This window comes from Solanum verrucosum, unplaced genomic scaffold, assembly GCF_900185275.1.
Source record: "Solanum verrucosum unplaced genomic scaffold, falcon-dt-bn FXZP01000115.1, whole genome shotgun sequence".
NCBI classification, from domain to species: domain Eukaryota; kingdom Viridiplantae; phylum Streptophyta; class Magnoliopsida; order Solanales; family Solanaceae; genus Solanum; species Solanum verrucosum.
The window spans coordinates 2,240,248-2,261,581 of NW_026020680.1; positions in this window are offsets into that span (position 1 = coordinate 2,240,248).

The following is a 21,334-nucleotide window of genomic DNA, read 5'->3' on the forward strand; positions in this document are numbered from 1 at the left end:
TTTAAGCTAAAGAAAATCATTTATTCCAAAATTCAATTGTCAGCCATCAAAGGAGCTCGAAGCTAAAGTTTTAAAAATCGATTTACAGAAATTATACTCCATTTCAAGTGGATGATATCTCAAGATGTAGAACGTTGATGGATGTTTGAATATGAAATTTGGGAATTTGGATAAAATTTGAGCTACTTATGGATTGAATTTTAATCCTAATTCGTTGAAGTTTGAAGTTACAACCGAAATGTATTAAAATTGTAGTTGTATGATAATTGTATGCTTAGTTGTATAAAACTTATATTTGAAGTTCTGTTTGTTGTTGTAGTTGTATCGAATTCGTATGAATATTGTATGAAAGTAGTATATAATATTATTATAGTTATATTAAATTTATAGAAACCTAACATGCATTTTTTACAAAATTTATACAGTTTATACACATTTCAACACCATACATATATATTGATTTTATATACAAAATTATGAACAAAAATTCTAAGAATTGGGCATATACAGTAAAACCTCTATAAATTAATACTCGGTAAATTAATAATCTCTCTAAAATAATAATTTCCTCCGGTCCCGATTTGGGCCAATGGAAAAAATCACCAATTTCGATAAAATAATAAGATAATATATTTCCAGAAGATCCCTATATAAATATATGGTCCCGTTAATATCATAAATTAATAATTCTTTGAAAGTATAAATATATCTTAGACAATTTAGTGAATTATTATTCTTTTGTGTTCTGTTTTTTCTTAAAATTTAAATTTAGTTGAAACTTATCTCTAACTTTTCTTATTGCATCCAAGAGCTCCGATGTTGTCTTTTTGAATTGCACCATGAAATTGTGAGGAGTTCTAGATGCGATAAGTGCTTCCTTACGCGTATTCACTTCATCATCAACATTGTTTTTTTCGATGGTATCCACAATTTTTTCTAAGCTCTAGACCTCTGAATATGTATCACTTTCACCCGGATAATCCAATAGGTTATAGACATCCATTTTATTGTGGTAATTGAGATCATTAATCATGACCTCGAGTTCATGAATGACGTTTTCACCAGTGGGTTCTTTCAAATTTTCTGAGATTGCATCCCCCGACCGAATTTTACAGTGTCAAAAACAATTTGCTATTGTCTCTTGCTGAACATTTGTTGTCCAAGCAGGGATTCCAAAATTGATAGCATCCTAAACATTAATCTTTGTTGGATCAGTTTGTCCCACTTCATAGCCTTCTAATATCCTACAATAAAGTCTGTTACGATAATACATCTTGAAAGCTCTTATTATCCCAACATCACAAGGTTGAAATTAGTAAGATATAATGATTTTGATGTATTCGTTGTACTTTATGTATAATATTTTTTTTTATGTGAAATCAATAAATATGATACATAAATTAGTAAGATACAATGATTTTGATATAATCAAAATTAACCTTCGTTAAATCTCAAACCGTTCTTGTAACACCCCGTATCCGAAACGGACCAAAAATGCAGATTTTGAGAAGTTGCAGGTGCAACTTACGGTCACCATCCACGGACCGTAGGTTAGACCACGGCCCGTCCTGGTGGTCCGTGGTTCGCCACTGCAACCCCTCCCCAGCCAGCTCAGAAAAAAATTGGCTAAGTCTCGACCCACGGACAGACCCACGGTCCGTAGATCAGACCACAGTCCGTGGTCTGTGTCCGTGGATCAAGATCTCCTTACCCAGCCTCTGACACGAACTACGGTTGACCAGCACAGATCGTCATTCGATCCATGGTCCGTAGGTCTGATCGTAGATCGAAGGTTAGCAGCCAGTTAGCTGAAAATTCTGATGGGTCAACTTCAGATGGTCATAACGTTTAGCACAAAATGAATTATGTGTCCCATGACCTATGGTTAGATAGATAATTGAATTATCTTTCCAACGCCACCAAGTTTGCTAAATTCCGACCTCCGAGTAAAAAGTTATGCCCATTTTAGCGAAGGCCTGTCGAACAGGCTTGACTTACGGACGCAATCTACGGACCGTAGATTGACCTACGGCCCGTAGGTCCAATCCGTAGATCACTCCGACATCAGTTAATTTAGGGGTCCTTTGGTCTTTTCCTATTTCGTTTAACCCCTAAGATACGTCGTTTAAACCCTAAATCATGAGGTTTTAATTAGTTTAAGCCTAGAAACATAACTAGAACTTACCTAAGTCAAATCATTAATCAAACTTAGAAGAATTAGAACGCTAAAAGGAGAAAAGAAGTCAAGAACCCTAGTTCAAGAACGCAGCAAGGTTCCTTCAGTTCCAGCCCCGAAATCGAAAGATTTCTCCATGGAATTCGTCACCAGGTATGTGGGATTTCACTAGTGGGTTCCTTTCGCCCATTAAGTCCCTAGAATTCAGTCAGATTCTTGATTCCATGATTATGAACAGACCTAGGGTTTCTAGAATTATAGCAGATCATCATGAATTAGTTATTTAAATGTTCCAAATCAGATTATCATGTTATTGCTCAGTTTATCTCATGAATTTCAGAACCCTAGCTATGTATTTCTTTAGTTCTTGAATTACACATGCTAGGTCAGATATTTCAGTATTCAGTTATACATGCCTCAGTTTATGAATGCATCATTATCAGATTAATTGTTGCATTCTCAGTTTGCATGTTCAGTTCGAGCTAATCCAGTATTTACAGAAAACTCAGTCATAATGTGTTAACCACTTAATCTATTGGGAGTAGCATAATACCGAGTTGGACTAGGGTTTCAGCGTACCCATATAGTCCCAGAACTACGAGCCACGTAGGTGTAAGTCCCCTCTGTGGGCAACATCAGTTTAGTGATCACGCCAGCATGCCTCTATACCTCTGGCAGGGTATATTGGGTCCTCTCGATGGGGCGTATACAGCAGACTCCACATTTAGCTCATGTGGTTTTATGTCGGTTATTAGTAGCTCCCACAGTTCAGTCAGACTCTATTGCATTGACCATATTTCAGTACAGTCAGTATTCAGTCTCAGCATGTTATAAATTTGGTCATTGCATCAGTTAGCTCAGTATTCAGTATATTCAGTATCTATATCATGTTCAGATTATTTCATTGCTTTATTGCTTTGTTCAGTTATATGTTATTTCAGCTTTACTCTATCTTGCATGCTCAGTACCTTTCAAGTACTGACGCATACGTGCGCTACATCTTCTTACGATGTAGGTTCAGGTTCTCAGTATCCAGGTCACGCTTAGATCGGTTCTCGATCTTCAGTTCAGCAGAATCAGTTGGTGAGTCCTCATTCATCGGGGACAATAGTCATGAGTTTCTTTTCAGTATTTTAGTCTTTAGTTTCAGTTTTGCTAGATCTAGTTGGGGCATGTCCCAACATTTCTAGTCAGTTTAGAGGCTTATTTCAGATATAGTTAGATTCAGCTTAGTATCTTGAGTTTGATATTTCTTTTGTATTAAACTCTCATATTTGATATATTCAGTTACAGTATATGGGTATTCCCCATCTTTTCAGATTTATTTATGATTTAGCTTCCGCATCAGTTTATTATCTTTAGTATGCTCATGATCATGCCAGCAGGGTTAGCTTGGGATCACTTGTGGTCCTAGGTCCCGTGTCCGCGTCTTGGGGGTAGCTTGGGGCGTGACAGTTCTTTAAATTAATAAATATTAATTTATCAATTAGATAATATCTCTATAAAATAATAAAATTTCATGGTCCCGCCTATATTGATTCATAGAGATTTTACTGTACACACATTTCATACCATTTTCATACAGAAAAATTTAAAGTGAGAATTTCACATATATTTTGTAAAAGAATTCTGTTTTTGTCTTATTATTAGATATATACACATCATTCTCCCAAAATTTGAATGGTATGAAGTTGACCCATAAATAAGCCTATCCTATAGTTGCCAATAGTAATGATCATTTTTTGTCCTAAATCAATTGACAGCTATTTGGGTCGATGGTCCAAACCAAAGACAATTTAATTTGGGCCCATCCTCCATCTAAGTAAATTCTCCACCTAAATCGGGCCCATTCTCAATCTACTAAATTGTCACACTAAAAATATTCAATGGTACTATGTATTTTTATTGGAAAATTACAAGAATATACTATTTAAGATTTTAATTAATAATATATGTATATACTCTTTTTTATTTACAAAATTAAGTTTTCAATTACAAATATGACAGAATATTTAATTTCGATTTAAAAAAATATATATTTTAATATTCAATTTATTTTTTTGGGGGGTTGTGTGCTAAATTTACGGGATTGATAATTATTGTTTACTTTTTGATTTTCCAATCATAGTTTTACTTTTTATATTGTTTTTTTTCATATCTTGAATTTACGTTTTTTTTTGTATATTTTCGTGTACGATTAATTTCCTATATTTGGAGATTATGTGCTAAATTTATGCTATTGATAATTATTGTTTACTTTTTGGCTTTCCAACCATAATTATACTGTTTTATATATATATTTTTTACTCATATATTGAATTTCATTTTTTTTTTTGTATATTTTAGTATCCTATTTATTTCCTATTTTGGGGGGTTATGTGCTAAATTTATGGAATTGATAATTATTTTTTACTTTTTGACTTTCTAACCATAATTATACTCTTTATTAATTGTAATCTTCTCTCACCTCTTTAGAATTATTTTTATACAAATATCTTTTTCTTGTATTGTGACAATTTTTTTTCTAAAATTCTGAAATTTACCTACCTTATCTTTTTTGAAAAAATATTTATTTTGTATAGCATAACTTAAATAACCATTTAAATCTAGAAAGTTTCATAAAGTAATTAGAAACTTGCATATTATATAGATTTTCATACAACTTTGATGTTAAGTCGTATATAATATGTTAATATTATATTACACCTCAATATATAATATATAATATATCAAAATTGTGTAAAAGAAATATATGAACCATATAATTTATCAATATTGTATCATCTAAAACACCAAGTTATACCAATATATAATCATCTAAAATATCAAAATCATATTAGCATTGTATCATCTAAAATACCAAAATTATATCAATATTGTATTATGTGAAATACAAATATTATAGCTACATCTGCACTATTTAATAAATTGAACTTGTTGATATTTTTAGTCATTATTTTTTTCTCAAATTGCCCATTTATAACAAAACGAAAAATATTATTTTGATAATATTATCTTTTAAAATTAACACTAGTACAAACCTGAGAACTTGAAATTATACTAGAACTATATGACACTATTTATGAATAACATTGAAAATTTCTAATATAAAAATTGTACCATATAATAATACTAACATTGTACCATATAATATACCAACAATTATTGAATTATGCCCCATATAATATACCAATTTAATTGATATTTCGTGTCATTTTATTTTTTCAAATGACATTTTATACCACAAGGGAAACCAACATAAATAATAGAACTATACATCATATGATTAAATATGATTTTGAAAAGAATGTTTGATAAACAACGAATAATATTCAAATCTGCTAATATCATTCAATTAGATTCTTAACTCAACAATGTTAATCCTCATATAAATATTAGGTACAAGTTCTCTTGTTGTGGTCCTCAATAGGCTATAACACATTTTTTACAATTTACTTTAGATTTCTTAAAAAAAAATCAATTGGTATTTGCGACACATATCACTCCTTCAATCTTGAAATCTACATACCTTCATGCAATACATTTCAATTTTCTTTTAAAGAACCTACTAAACAACAGTTATAACAATCAAATTTGAAATACACAATCATATATTTTTTATATCACCAAAAAAAGTTATATACGAATTGGTGTATAATCAAGGCCGACTCAATAACATTGAGGGCCTAAAGCGAAACTTAAGAGATGAGCCCTAGTTTTTTTTTCATCATATGTACTTTTATTTAACATATACTTTTCTAGCTATTTCAGATGCAAAGTCACTAAGTAATGTTTTATAACTAATTTCTTTTAATAATTCCTTTTCAAATGATAATATAGCTAATTCATTCAATCTATCTTGAGACATTGTTGATCTTAAAGAAGATTTAATCAATTTTAATTTCGAACAAAGAAAAATTTGGTTGAGGCTATGGTTACAGGAACTGTTAACATTATCTAATTATAAGCAATATGTGTATTTGGAAAAGAATCAAATCTTTTTATTTGATTGAGTATTTTCATTACATCATTATCTTCTACTTGTATTATTTATCTTTAACACTTTTAATTCAAAAAATAAATCTAAACCATCAATTCAGAATAACTAGTATGTGTTAAAGAAAGTTCAAGGTTAAGGCGATTTTTTTAAAAAAATGTCATCATCTAGTAATCTCAATATTTTGCCACTAAATAAGAAATCAAAATATTTTTATATGCTTCAATTGGTTCAAATCTATTTTAAAGTGAAAAAATAGTTTGATCTACTCTACATATATAATGTAATCAACTCTAAAGATTCTTCAAGGGACTTAGTGATTTCGTTATCCATAATTTCATCAAATTGTTTCTTATGAAAATCATATTTATATGTCACGCCCCAAACTCGAGGGGCTCAACTGGCTCCTAATGCCAAAACTCAGTCTCGACCCGACCCTGCTGAACCATTTGCTACTAGCGCATGACAGCCACACACAATCAAGAAAATAAACAAGTATATCTCAGATTAAATTAAACCCTCGGCCGGCAAGGCCCCTGTCAACTGATCTATAAAAGAAACAGCTACTCCTAGGAGATCATATAAATAAATAGCCAACTAGCACAGAAGTCCTGATTGGGACGTCGAGGCCACCATGATATCTATACCAAAACTAAAAGCATGTATATATCAATACAATACATCAAACAACTCATAAGCTTCAGCAAACCAACAACATAGGCCAGTATGGCCATAACATAACTGTACACCCCACACACTAGTCTACAAGCCTTTAAGAGTAGTAAAGATTAGCGGGACAGGGCCCCAGCCTACCCATAAAGATATATACAACAAAATGTAAAAAACCTCCTAACTCTGGCAGCTCCGGAGGAAATGGGATAGCCAACCAGATAAAAGTCAATCCTGCTGCTGAGGAGGTCTACTCGGTCGTCTGTCAGGACCTGCATGCATGAATGCAAAGCCCCCAAGGCAATGGGGCGTCAGTACAAAATAATGTACAGAGTATGAAAGGCAATAGACTATGAGGAGGTATCCTGATATACTGGAATAATCTGATAAATAAATTAAGGATAAGTAAGTGTACTGACCTGCTCTTAAATCTAAACTTATCAAAAATAATAAAACAACAACCTAACCAAGCCCCCCATAAGCTCGGTAGGTACAAACATCACACAAGACCACCTACTCAGGCCCACATAAGCCCGGAAGGTGCCAATCAACCTATATACCCCTATCGGTAATCCCCTAACCCCGTAGGCAGTCACATAGCCCTCTTAGGCATTAATATATCCCCGTAGGCAGCACTTAACTCTCTTAGGCATCAACATAACTTATAAACAACTCTTAGGCAACAACATGACCCTGTAGGAAGCACATAGTCTTCTTAGGCGTCAATATAGCCCTGTAGGCAACTCATAGCCCTTCTAGGCATCAATATAACCCCGTAGGCAACTCATAACCCTTTTAGGCATCCATATAGCCCTGTAGGCAGAATATAACCCTTCTAGCCATAGATCACATTCCTGCAGCTAACCACAATAGCCCAAGGGCAACAATAACAATCCAATTGCTAAAAGCGAGCAATTTAGTTATAAGCAACCTATACAAATAGCCTCTAAGTTGTGTCTAACATAGGAACGCTACTAACTGAATAAAAATCTCGATAAGGGAGGATTATATCAACTCGAGCAGCCAATAATCAACAATCATGGCTACAAGTGTAACAAGGATAACAACCCAATTACATTGCTCCTAAGCTTTAACGAAACATGTCGTAAGTAGGGAATAACCTTAACATACCTTTCCAATGAATGCTCGAAAGACCATAGTTCTTTCACGAAAGTTGTTCCTTATGTCCTAAGCTTCGCAGACACTATATATACACAGCTGGTACACACCTTCATCATGCTAGAACTCCATATGAACCCTATCTTAAGATTTCTCTCTAGTTTTGAAACTGAAATGAAATGTTTTCATGGATTAAAACGTTAAATAAGCCGACATACTATATTTTTGACCCAACCCGGATTCGATAGGATTTTTGCCCCGGCAGTCTTCAGTAAAACCCTCATAACTTTTTACTCTGATATCGGTTTGATATGGGGTTTTGTGCATTGCAAACTAGACTCGTAAGCCTTCGATTTAATGAGTGATAGGCCTTCTAACTCTTCATATATTGGTAGAAAACATCCAAGACATTTGATCCAAATTTTAGAGAATTCTTTAAAAATGAACTTACGATAACTTTCGCCAACTTTTATTTTGCCACTTACTTAACTTCAAAACTTGAGATACAACCCTGGAACACTTAAAATATGACATACCACATCATTTTGAAAAGTCGGGGTGTTACATCCTTCCCCCCTTAGAAACATTCGTCCTCGAATGAAAAAAAATTTGAGTCACTCGGTTAAGTCCTTAGGTGTTTCCCAAATTTAAGCAGAGTATCCTTTGGCATTGTCACTATCCAGGAACCTAAAATGCAAAAAGTGTAACCTAGGCATCTCACATGATGGCATAAATTGCTAAGACCTATAGCTCCGCAATAACAGTGCGAGCAAATATACAATGACAACAACAATAATATTAAGGAACAATATAAAAAAATCAGATAGGTATCTTATCTCACTGCACCAATATAAACTGATATGCCATCACCCTAGGGTATGAAACAAGTGAGGATATTTGGACCTCATGCCATCCTCAGCTTCCCAGGTCACCTCTTCTCTATTCTTGTTTCTCCATAATACTTTAACCGAAGCCATCTCTTTGGTCCTCAATTTACGGACCTGCCGATCTAATATGACAACTGGAGTTTCCTCGTGGACAACTCCTCTGTGATCTGAACATCCTCAACTGGGACAACCCGAGAAGGGTCTCCTACGCACTTTCGTAGCATAGATACATGGAAAATTGGATGAACATATTCTAGCCCTGAAGGCAATACTAATTCATAAGCCACTCGTCTTACCCTCCGAAGGATCCGGTATGACCCAATGAATCTTGGACTAAGCTTGTTTTTTTGCCAAATCTTATAACCTCCTTCATAGGCGAGACTTTTAAGAATACCCAATCATCGACGCAAAACTCTAAGTCCCTTCGTCGCACATCTGAGTATGACTTCTGTCGGCTTTGAGCTGTTAGCAACCTCTCCCGTATGAGCTTGACCTGCTCCATTGTCTGCTGTACTAAGTCGGGTCCAATCAACCCTGACTTACCTACCTCGAACCATCTAATTGGGGATCTACATTTTCGCCCATACAAAGCCTCATAAGGTGTCATCCCGATGCTGGAATGATAACTATTATTGTATGCAACTCTATAAGAGGTAAGTGGTCATCCCAACTCCCCTTGAAGCCTAACACACATGCCCGTAGCATATCCTTGAGTGTCAAAATTGTGCGCTCAGCCTGGCCATTTGTCTAAGGGTGAAATGTTGTACTAAGATTAACCTGTGTCCCCAATCCTTTCTAGAAGGACTTCCAGAAGTTGGCGGTGAATTGTGCTCCTCTATCAGAGATAATAGATACTGGGACACCGTGTAGCCTAACAATCTCTTTAATATAGAGCCCTGCATAGTCTTCGACCGTAAAAGTACCCCTGGATGGTAAGAAGTGAGCTGATTTTGACCCAAATAGAGTCAAACTTGCGACACGATCGAGGTAACCCTGTAATAAAATCCATATTAATTGCTTCCCACTTCCACAAATGAATGGCTATCTCCTGAACTAGCCCATCGGGCTTTTGGTGCTCAACCTTCACCTGTTGGCAGTTAGGACGCTGTGCCACAAACTTAGCAACGTTCTTCTTTATCCCGTGCCACCAATAGATCTCCTTAATATCATGGTACATCTTCGTCGAACCACGGTGAATAGAATAACGAGAATGATGTGCCTTTTCCATAATTCGATGCGGAATCCCTGCAACATTCGGAACACACAATTGACCACTATATCTAAGGACTCCATCTCCTGCTATATCAAATGCTAAAGTTTGTTGATTCTAAGCCTTGGCTCTGAGCTACTCTAAGCTAGGATCCTCTTGTTGCCGTGATTTTACTTCTACAACTAGAGATGATACAACTGTGTCCTAAATTGATACCCTACTATTTTCTGCCTCTAAAAATCTGACTCCCAAGCTAGCTAACTGATGAAGCTCTCATGCTAGCTCACGCTTCGCAACACCTAAATATGATAAACTACCCATAGATCTTTGACTGAGGGCATCAACTGCCACATTCATCTTTCCTGGATGATCTAAACTGTCCACGTCGTAGTCTTTCAGTAACTCAAGCCATCAATGTTGTCGCGGATTTAACTCCTTCTGTCTAAAGATATATTAAAGTCTTTTATGATCTGTGAAGATGTCAACATGAGCGCCATACAAATAGTGTCTCCAAATCTTTAGTGCGTGCACAACTACAGTCAACTCTGAATCGTAGGTCAGATAGTTCTTCTCATGCTTTCTCAACTGCCTTGAAGCATATGCGATAACCTTACCATGTTGCATTAGAACACATCCCAACCCAACACCAGAAGCATCACAATACACCGCATAGCCTTCTGAACCGTCTGGCAATGCAAGAACTGGTGCTGATGTCAACCTGTTCTTCAGCTCCTGGAAACTATGCTCGCAAGCCTCAGTCCACTGGAACTTAGCTGCTTTTTGAGTCAGCTTCGTTAATGGCGCTGAAATTGAAGAAAACCCCTCTACAAACCTTCTGTAGTACCCAACTAACACTAAGAAACTACGAACCTCAGTCGGAGTCATGGGTCTGGGCCAAGTCTTTACAGCCTCAATCTTTTGTGTATCAACCGCAATGCCTGCATCTGATACAATATGGCCTAAGAAAGCTACAGAGTCCAACCAGAACTCACAGTTAGAAAACTTTGCATAAAATTCTCGGTCTCGAAGAACCTGAAGGACTGCTCGCAGATGATTTGCATGCTCATATTTTGAACGTGAATACTCCAAAATATCATCAATAAATACAATTACAAACAAGTCTAGATACAACCTAAATATACTATTCATCAGGTCCATGAACACTGCTGGGGCATTAGTTAATCCAAAATACATTACCAAGAACTCAAAGTGTCCATATCTAGTTCTAAAAACTGCCTTTGGAACGTCTTTCTCCCGAACTCGTATCTGGTGGTACCCTGATCTTAAATCAATATTTGAGAAACACTTAGCACCTTGTAACTGATCAAACAAGTCATCTATCCTTGGAAGGGGATACTTATTCTTTATAGTTGCCTTATTCAGCTGTCGATAATCGATACACATTCTTAGTGAGCCATTTTTCTTCCTTACGAACAACACTGGTGCACCCATGGTGAAACACTAGGCCTAATAAAGCCTTTATCCAACAAGTTTTTCAGATGATCCTTCAACTCCTTTAGCTCAGCATGAGCCATTCTATTAGGAGGGATAGATATGGGTTGTGTACTTGGTAGCATATCGATAGCAAAATAAATTTCCCGTTCTAGAGGGATACTAGGGAGCTCGTCTGGAAATACATCTAGAAACTCATTAATTATCGGAATAGACTGAAGAGTCGGTGGTTCTGCATCTATATCATGAATGTGAACAAGATGATAAATACAACCCTTGGTAATTATCCTCCTTGCCTTAAGATAGGAAATAAACCTACCTTTCGGCGTTGCTGTATCACCTTTCCATTCCCAAACTGCCTCTCATGGAAAGTGGAATCTAATAATCTTTGTCCGGCACTCAACATTAGCATAACAACACGCTAACCAGTCCATACCCATAATGACGTTGAAATCGACCATCTCTAACTCTACGATATCTACAAAGGTTTGTCGGTCGATAATTTCTACCGTGCAACCTCGATAGACTCTCCTGCAACAATAGACTCACCAACTTGTGTAGATACAATAAATGGTCGATCTAATGACTCTGCTACTATATATAACTTCCCCGCAATAAATGGAGTAATATAAGACAGAGTAGATCCAGGATCTATCAAAGCATAAACACAATGGGATCAAACAATCAATGTACCTGTCACAACATCTGGTGATGACTCTGAGTCCTGTCGGTCGGTTAATGAATATGTACGATTTTGTACATTACCAAAGTTATATGCTCTACGTGCTGAAGTCTGCGGTCCATGCCCTGTAGACTGTGCTGATGTGGAGGAACCTACTGCTGACCTGGTCGACTGACCTATACTACCCTGACCTATGGTAGGGCAGTTTCTCCACCCATGCCTCTCCTGTCCACAAGAATAACAACTTGTGGAACACTGTCTGCACCTCTTGAAATGCATCCTACCGCAAGTAGCGCAACGCGGTGGGGCTATCCTTGCCTGGCCTGAACCCCTTTGCTGCTGCGAGCCTGATGCTCGTGAACCCTCACCTGGGCCTGATTGTTCTTGATGATCAAATCTACTACCCTGGAACTGCTGTGGTGGAGGTCTAGGTAGCCTAATAGAATATCGCGGTCTGGGACCACCCTGAAAATCTCCCTGCGAACCAGCGGGCCTAACCCTCTTTTGTCTCTCTCTTGACCCTCTCACTCATATACTGTAAATGTCGGCGATCCTCTATGCCTTGTGCAAATGCCTGAATTCGCGAGATATCCATATTATCATTTAGTGCAGCGATTGAACAAACATCGATATAGTCTGAGTCGATCCCTCCCATAAATCTACGCACCCTATCATGCATCGTATCAACAAATGCTGGTGCATATCTAGCCAATGAGTCAAATCTCAGCCCGTACTCTCGGACACTCTTGCTGCCTTGTCGGAGGTTGAAAAACTGGTCCACCCGGTCATCCCTAATCTCTCGAGGCCAATAGTGATCTATGAAAGCTTTTGTAAAGCTATCCCAAGTGGGTTGGGATGCATTTTCCCCCCTATATCTCTCCCAACTCTCGTACGATAATACTGCAATATCGCGCAATCGAAATGCTGCTAACTTAACTGACTCAGTCGCTGAGGCATGCATGACTCTAAAGATCCTATGAAGCTGATCAATAAAGTGTTGAGGGTCTTCTCTGCGATCTGTCCCTGTAAACTATGGAGGATTCAAGGCAAGAAATTCACGAACTCTCGAACTTCCGGGCCCTTCAGAAGGTCCGGCAACATCTGGCGCAACTGGTTGGCACTATGCAGCTACTAACTGTGCTAGCATACATACTGCACTCTAGAAATCCTAATCAAATGGAATAGGAGGAACTAGAGGTGGTATTGCTGGTGGAGCCGGAAGTCCTGTAGCCCTTAGAAGCTCCCGAAGCGGTGGAGAAACTATAGGGGGCTGAGAAGATGTCTCCCCCTGGGTCTCACAATGGGCTACCTCCACCTGTGGTACTTTGCCGGTACTCTCGCTTGCAGTTGTATCTAGCCCCTAGCTAGTTGTGGTCTGTCTAGTGTCAGTCATCTCTATCTGCATACAATCATCAATTATAAGCCAGAAACCTCAACCCTTAAGACATCGCTCTATAGCACGAGGTGAGCAAAGAAGAATAGTCATTTTAACATGCCCGGTAGCTTCTTGCTTATTGGATGTGGTGCACAACACATTTATAAACAAGACTCTACTAGACATGGCTTGCAGACTCCTTATGATACGACGTTGCCCTGATACCAAGTTTTTCACGCCCGAAACTCGAGGGGCGCAACTGGCTCCTAATGCCAAAACTCAGGCCTGAGCCGACCCTGCTGAACCATTTGCTACTAGTGCATGACAACCACACACAATCAAGAAAATAAACAAGTATATCTCGGATTAAAATTAAGCCTTCGGCCGACAAAGCCCCTGTCAACTGATCTATAAAAGAAACAGCTACTCCCAGGAGATCATATAAATAAATAGCCAACTAGCACATAAGTCTTGATTGGGACGTCGAGGCCACCATGATATCTATACCAAAACTAAAAGCATGTATATATCAATACAATACATCAAACAACTCACAAGCTTCAGCAAACCAACAACATAGGCCAGTATGGCCATAACGTAACTGTACACCCCACACACTAGTCTACAAGCCTCTAAGAGTAGTAAAGATTAGTGGGACAGGGCCCCAGCCTACCCATAAAGATATATACAACAAAATGTAAAAAACCTCCCAACTCTAGCAGCTCCAGAGGAAATGGGATAGCCAACCAGATAAAAGTCAATCCTGCTGCTGAGGAGGTCTACTCGGTCGTCTGTCAGGACCTGCATGCATGAATGCAAAGCCCCCAAGGCAATGGGGCGTCAGTACAAAATAATGTACAGAGTATGAAAGGCAATAGACTATGAGGAGGTATCCTGATATACTGGAATAATCTGATAAATAAATCAAGGATAAGATAAGTGTACTGACCTGCTCTTAAATCTAAACTTATCAAAAATAATAAAACAACAACCTAACCAAGCCCCCCATAAGCTCGGCAGGTACAAACAACACACAAGATTACCTACTCAGGCCCCCATAAGCCCGGAAGGTGCCAAGCAACTTATATACCCCTATCGGTAATCCCCTAGCCCTGTAGGCAGTCACATAGCCATCTTAGGCATTAATATATCCCCGTAGGCAGCACATAGGTCTCTTAGGCATCAACATAGCTTATAGAAAACTCATAGCCCTCTTAGGCAACTACATGGCCCTGTAGGAAGCACATAGCCTTCTTAGGCGTTAATATAGCCTTGTAGGCAACTCATAGCCCTTTTAGGCATCAATATATCCCCGTAGACAACTCATATCCCTTTTAGGCATCAATATAGCCCTGTAGGCAGAACATATCTGTTCTAGGCATAAATCACATTCCTGCAGCTAACCACAATAGCCCAAGGGCCACAATAGCAATCCAATCGCTAAAAGCGAGCAATTTAGTTATAAGCAACCTATACAAATAGCCTCTAAGTTGTGTCCAACATAAGGACGCTACTAACTGAATAAGAATCCTGACAAGGGAGGATTATATCAACTCGAGCATCTAACAATCAACAATAATGGCTATAAGTGTAACAAGGATAACAACCTAATTACATTGCTCCTAAGCTTTAAGGAAACATGCCGTAAGTAGGGAATAACCTTAATATACCTTTCCAATGAACGCTCGAAAGACCGTAGTTCCTTCACGAAAGTTGTTCCTTATGTCTTAATTTTCGTAAACACTATACATACACAGCTGGTACACACCTTCATCATGCTATAACTCCATATGAACCCTCTCTTAAGCTTTCTCTCTAGTTTTGAAACTGAAATGAAATGTTTTCATGGCTTAAAACGTTAAATAAGCCGACATACCATATTTTTGACCCAACCCGGATCCGACCCGAATTTTGCCTCGGCAGTCCCTAGTAAAATCCTCATTACTTTTTACTCTGATTTCGGTTTGATACGGGGTTTTGTGCGTTGCAAACTTGACTCGTATGCCTTCGATTTAATGGGTGATAGGCCTTCTAACTCTTTATATATTAGGAGAAAACATCGACGACATTTGACCTTAATTTTAGAGAAATCTTTAAAAAGGAACTTACGATAACTTTCGCCAACTTTTATTTTGCCACTTACTTAACTGCAAAACTTGAGATACAACCCTTGAGCACTTAAAATATGACATACCACATCATTTTTAATTTATTACTCACCCTCCTTGTCTTTCCACGAAGATATGAGTTAATTTAGACGTTTTGAAAAGTCTGGTGTTACATTATATTCATGTCATATGCAATTCCTTTAGTAGAAATCATAACACTCATAGTACATGTAATTTATTTTTTTTAATAAAAAACAACATATATAAGTAATTGTTTTTTAAAAATGGGCCCCCCAAAAATATGGGGTCCTAAGCAATGACTTTAGTGGCCTAGGGGTTAAGACGACGCTGTGTATAATGTGGTTAAAAACTTTATTGTTTATGCACACTATAAATTACACCTAAATGTACCAAATCACTTACCACAAATCTATAAAACTATACATTTTCATCAAATCACTTACAAAATCTCTTACCATAAATGGTAACTATCACTAACCAAATCAATTATCAAATCACATACCAAAGCATAATTTACACTATCAACTACATCAAAGTAGGCAACTCAATAATTCTTTAAACATGTTATATATGCCAAATCAGGAAAATTAATACACCAATAAATGTACCAAATATTTTACCAAAACTATTTGATAGTCAATTTTGAAGTTGGTGTTTACACATGGTCTAAAAGTTAATAATTACACCAAATCGCATACTATAAGAATTTGAGAATTAATGTTTTCACACCAATCAGACAAACAAATACACCAACACATGTACCAGAATATTAATTTGAAGTTGGCCTTTGTATAAGGTCTTAAACAATAACAATACCAATAACAAAATATCACATACCAAGACAAATTATTGATGTATGTTGTTAATTGAGGCATGCAACATACCAATTAAATCAGATCGTGTATAATAAAAAAATTCAAATTAGGTGTTTATATACGTACAACAACTAATGTTATACCAAAAAATATTTAATGAAACAATTTAACAACCAAAGCTGCTTTTTTATACCATCAAAAAATATCACTTGCAGAAAAAAAAAACGATGTTCATTATCAGCTGAACCTAATAATATACCAAAAACCTAATATTATACCAAAAATGACTACTAATATATAATGTTTATTCAACAACAAAATCCATCCAATTGATGCACCAGACTATTAACGAAATCATATAAATTTTATATTACACCACAACAACGTACTTTATAAACCAACGATTTAACTATCAAAAAAAGTAAACACAGATGGTGATTAAAAATTAAATATATTAACCACGTAAAAAAACACCAAATCAATCCTTTTTTATTCAAATACCTGATGAGTCCCATCGCCCGTTGTGTTGTATTAGAGTTGAAAAATTGTTGGTATCCATTTTGAATACTCGATCAGAGTTGACAGGGAGATTTATTTTTGTTAGAAACCTCTCTTCATGGGAGAGAATATATAACAAAACTGAGTAAATCAGGGAAGGTAAAATAATTGGAGAAAATTAAGGGATGTGGATAAGCATGGCTGACTATTTCGTACGTTTCTTTTTTTATTTTATTTTATTTTAAATATAAATTCTAGTTTTGTAAAAAAACTGTTGTTATATAATTGAAAAAAAAGTATTGTTATGTAGTAGTAATTAAGATACTTAAGTTTTTTACCCTATTTTTATTTGTCTACTTTTCACACTGTATTTTGATTATAATATTGATGTATAATTTTAGATCTTAAAAAATGATATGGAAACAAGTAATTGATGTAGACAATAAACTAGAAAAAATAGTAATGATTTTTTCTTAATATGTTAAAAAGTGATAGAGTGAGAGTGAAAATTTATTTTTGAAATATAAGTAAAACACTGAATGAAGGGTGTATTTTTATTTTTTGATACACTCCTTATATTTTAAAAAATTAAATTACCCTCAATAAATTTGTACTATATTTCTAAATATGAATAAGTTTACCAAAACAAATAAAATCTTCTTAATTATGTACAACATGATTTTTCTTTTTCAAAATGAAAAGGTAAAAAACATCAAATAATAAGAATCAAAGATAGTAGTAAAAAACATTAAAGGGACATTTTGCGGTCTATCTAGGCGGGCAAAAACAAACTATTTTAAATATATTATTATATTCCATATTTATTTTAAAATATAATTTATAAAATATCCGAAAGGTACATACATTATATTACAGTACGGGTAATAATTCAATGACGTTTGTGTATCATTTTTTTTTTTTTTTAAATGCAATTATTCTTATGCAATGTGAATAAATTTGCAAGGTATATAATTTTTTAAGAGACAAATTTTATAAATGGAATGGACCGAGAAATATTTTATTCCGCCTCGACAATTATGAAAAAAAAAACCACCATTAAATTCTTTACGCTTTAAATTACATATGACATACTATTTACTTTGAAAAGTCTAACTTGTTTAATACAATCTACTCTTAAATTAATTGAAATACTTGTTATTAAAAGTTGATATGTTATTTCATCTCTGAAACTAAAATCAATTGCTCACTATTAATTTCACAAGTATATTGAAAAAAAAATTTAAATTAGAGACGTATCTTTTAAATAACATCTATATATATTATTATATATATAAAGGAGGAACATAGAGAAGGTGATGTGGCACCTCTCTATGGCCTCCATTAATTTTTTTTCCCTTTTTTTGAGCATTTTTCTTTTTTTAATTATTTATTTTATTTTTAATATCTCATAAAGACTTTATACTCAATTACTCAACTTTTCACCCCCCCACTATAATATATCTTCTTTATTAGATATAATGTGCATATTTCATCCTTTTCCTCTTCCATTAGCATAGCTAAATTTGAATAGGGTGAATCAGCCTTAGGAAAAGTAAGCCCCCTTTCCTTGATTGAATTTGGCTTCGCTGCGCCCTGAATCAATCAAAAAGCTTATTGATTTGATTCATCCCATTTCATTTATTTGGGCGAGAGGGTAACTCTCATAATTTTCAACTTTTCATATTCATAACCTTCTCCACTATAATATATCTTCTTTATTAGATATAATATGCATATAGTTATAACTCTCATAATTTTCAACTTTTCATATTCGTAACCCTTAAATATTAAATATAAAAGTTAGGATACCTTATGATATTCCTTCATTATTTTTCTATATAAATTCATATTTTTGTTTCATTCTACCCAAAGTTATCCTTTATTTTCACGATAGTATTATATTTATGCTTTTATTTGGCTTGAAAAAAAAGAAGAAAGCTTTTGAATAGTGATAGACTTGTAGTGATATTGACAAGAGCTTAGATAATTATGCATTAATTTCCCTTTCCTTCTATTTTTTAATGATATGTTTACTGTACTATTTCTTCTTTCTCTCTTTTTTTTCTTATGTATATCTATGATGCCTCTTAAATTTAATTTTATATGAAGAAAGCTTTTGAATAGTGATAGATTTGTGAAGTGAGTATCAACAAGAGTGATGCCTCTTTGCTTTTGTTTGACTTGAAAAAAAAAAAGAAGCTCTTGAATATTGATAGGTTTGTGAAGTGGATATGACAAGATTTTAGATGATTATGTATTGATTTTATTTTTTCTTCTATTTTTAGTTTTAATGATTAAAGTCGCATTGATATGTGTATTGTATTATTTCTTTCTTTCTTTCTTGTGAATCTTCATGATGCTTCTTATAGGAACTTCTTATCCTTGTAAGTCTATAATTTCTTTTAGTTCAAATTAGTATTATAAAATACTAGAGTAGATCCTAATGAGATGTCACTTCCTCACGAATTTATCTTAATTATGGTTGAAAGTCTGTTATAAATACAAATCAAATTTATAAAATCTTCTCTTGGCTCAAATTAGTAACTTAATTATGTTAAAAATCTGATACTAATCAAATTTAAAATTTATAATTAATTACTTAAAAGAAATAAAATTTAATAAAGTAATTTTTATTTGTTGTTTATTATGTAAGTTCTTAAAGCTATCGATAAATATGCCTGCATAAAAAGTTTAAAAGATAAATATAAATAACATGAGGGAGAGATGATGCGTAATTCTAAAAAGTTTATATACACAAAGAAGAAACATTATATTATTTGAAATAATTGAGATACAATAATTGTTATTGATATTATAAAGGAAGGGTACTTATTCATATCATGGTTCAGGCGTTAAAAATCAGTGAGGTTTACTCTTCCTTTTCGATGCCCGTGGAACTACTGTCAATGGTTTACTTCTTGGGAATGTTAAAAAAAAGATTACTACGTGATTTTTGAATATGCCTATATCTAAATCCCAATCAAAGACAAGTTCTACCAAGGCCAGGATCTGAAAGAGAGGATTCACTTTCCTAAATTCCAAGTGACATGATTCCTCCTTCAGAAGCTAACTTACGTTTTCATCATAAGGTCAAGTTGTATTGTTTATTATTTTTCTACAAAATTCAATTCATAAACATAATTACATTTCATACTTGGTTAGAGGAGTGCGGAAAAGATCGAAATGAATAAAGTCAAATTTAACAACACAAATGAATAACATAAAGTATTAACTAAGTATAAGTTGTTTTATACTGGGGATTATAAATTAGTATAGATTTATCTCTAAAATTCAAAAATAAGAAGTTAATGTATGAAAATTTAGTCAAATATATATTATATCTGGATTAATAGCTTAAATATAGAATACATATGAGGACATTTTCGGTCACCATTGTTTGAGTTCATTTTGGCTTACATGCTCATAATGTTTTGAAATTATAATCAATTAGTTGATTGACTTTCTAAAAGAACAAGAACGTTAATTATATTTTTTCAAGTTATAATAATCATTATTCTTCGTTAAAGTTAATTGGTACGTAGAAGTTTCAAAAACATTACTCACTATTTAATTGTAACCATTACATATTTACATTAAAAGTATACTAATTATATTTAACAAACCCAATATATAATCTATTCTTTAAAAGTATATTTATTTCTTCTTCTATTTTTTTTTGTACTTTGAAAATAGTGTATTTATTTTAAAATCATTATAAATTACAAGAGGTTATTTTACATCTAAAGAAGATGATTACATGTAAAAAAATTTCATGGTTTTTCCTATGGAACCAAATTATACATCTATACATTTATAGGAAGGTATAATATAATTATTTTATATTCTTTTTATGTAAGAAGGAACTCTTAAAAAATATTTAAAAATTTCAACTAAAATTAAATATACATAAAATACATTTTTTATATGTATAATATCTCTTCTATTCAAATAATATTTAATAATTATTTGTGTTATTAATGACCGCGCAAAATGCGGATGAATTCACTGGTATACAATAAAATATAAAGACCAAGACGAATATTCCATGAAATTAGAACCACTCAATGGCAACGTAAATTTGTAATTATTAAAAACATTTAAATAGTACTAATTATTATTCAATTTTCTACAATATTTTAAGGAGAATATTTATGATCATGTAAAACAAATGGAAAAAAGCATAAAAATAAAATAAAATAAAATATAATTCATCCCTCACCAACCCCTACACAGTTTCCCCATCCTACTTCTGAATTTTCTATCATATAAATATAAATCTAAATAAAAACCACACATATGATCTATCTTTTTTTTCTTCTTCTTAT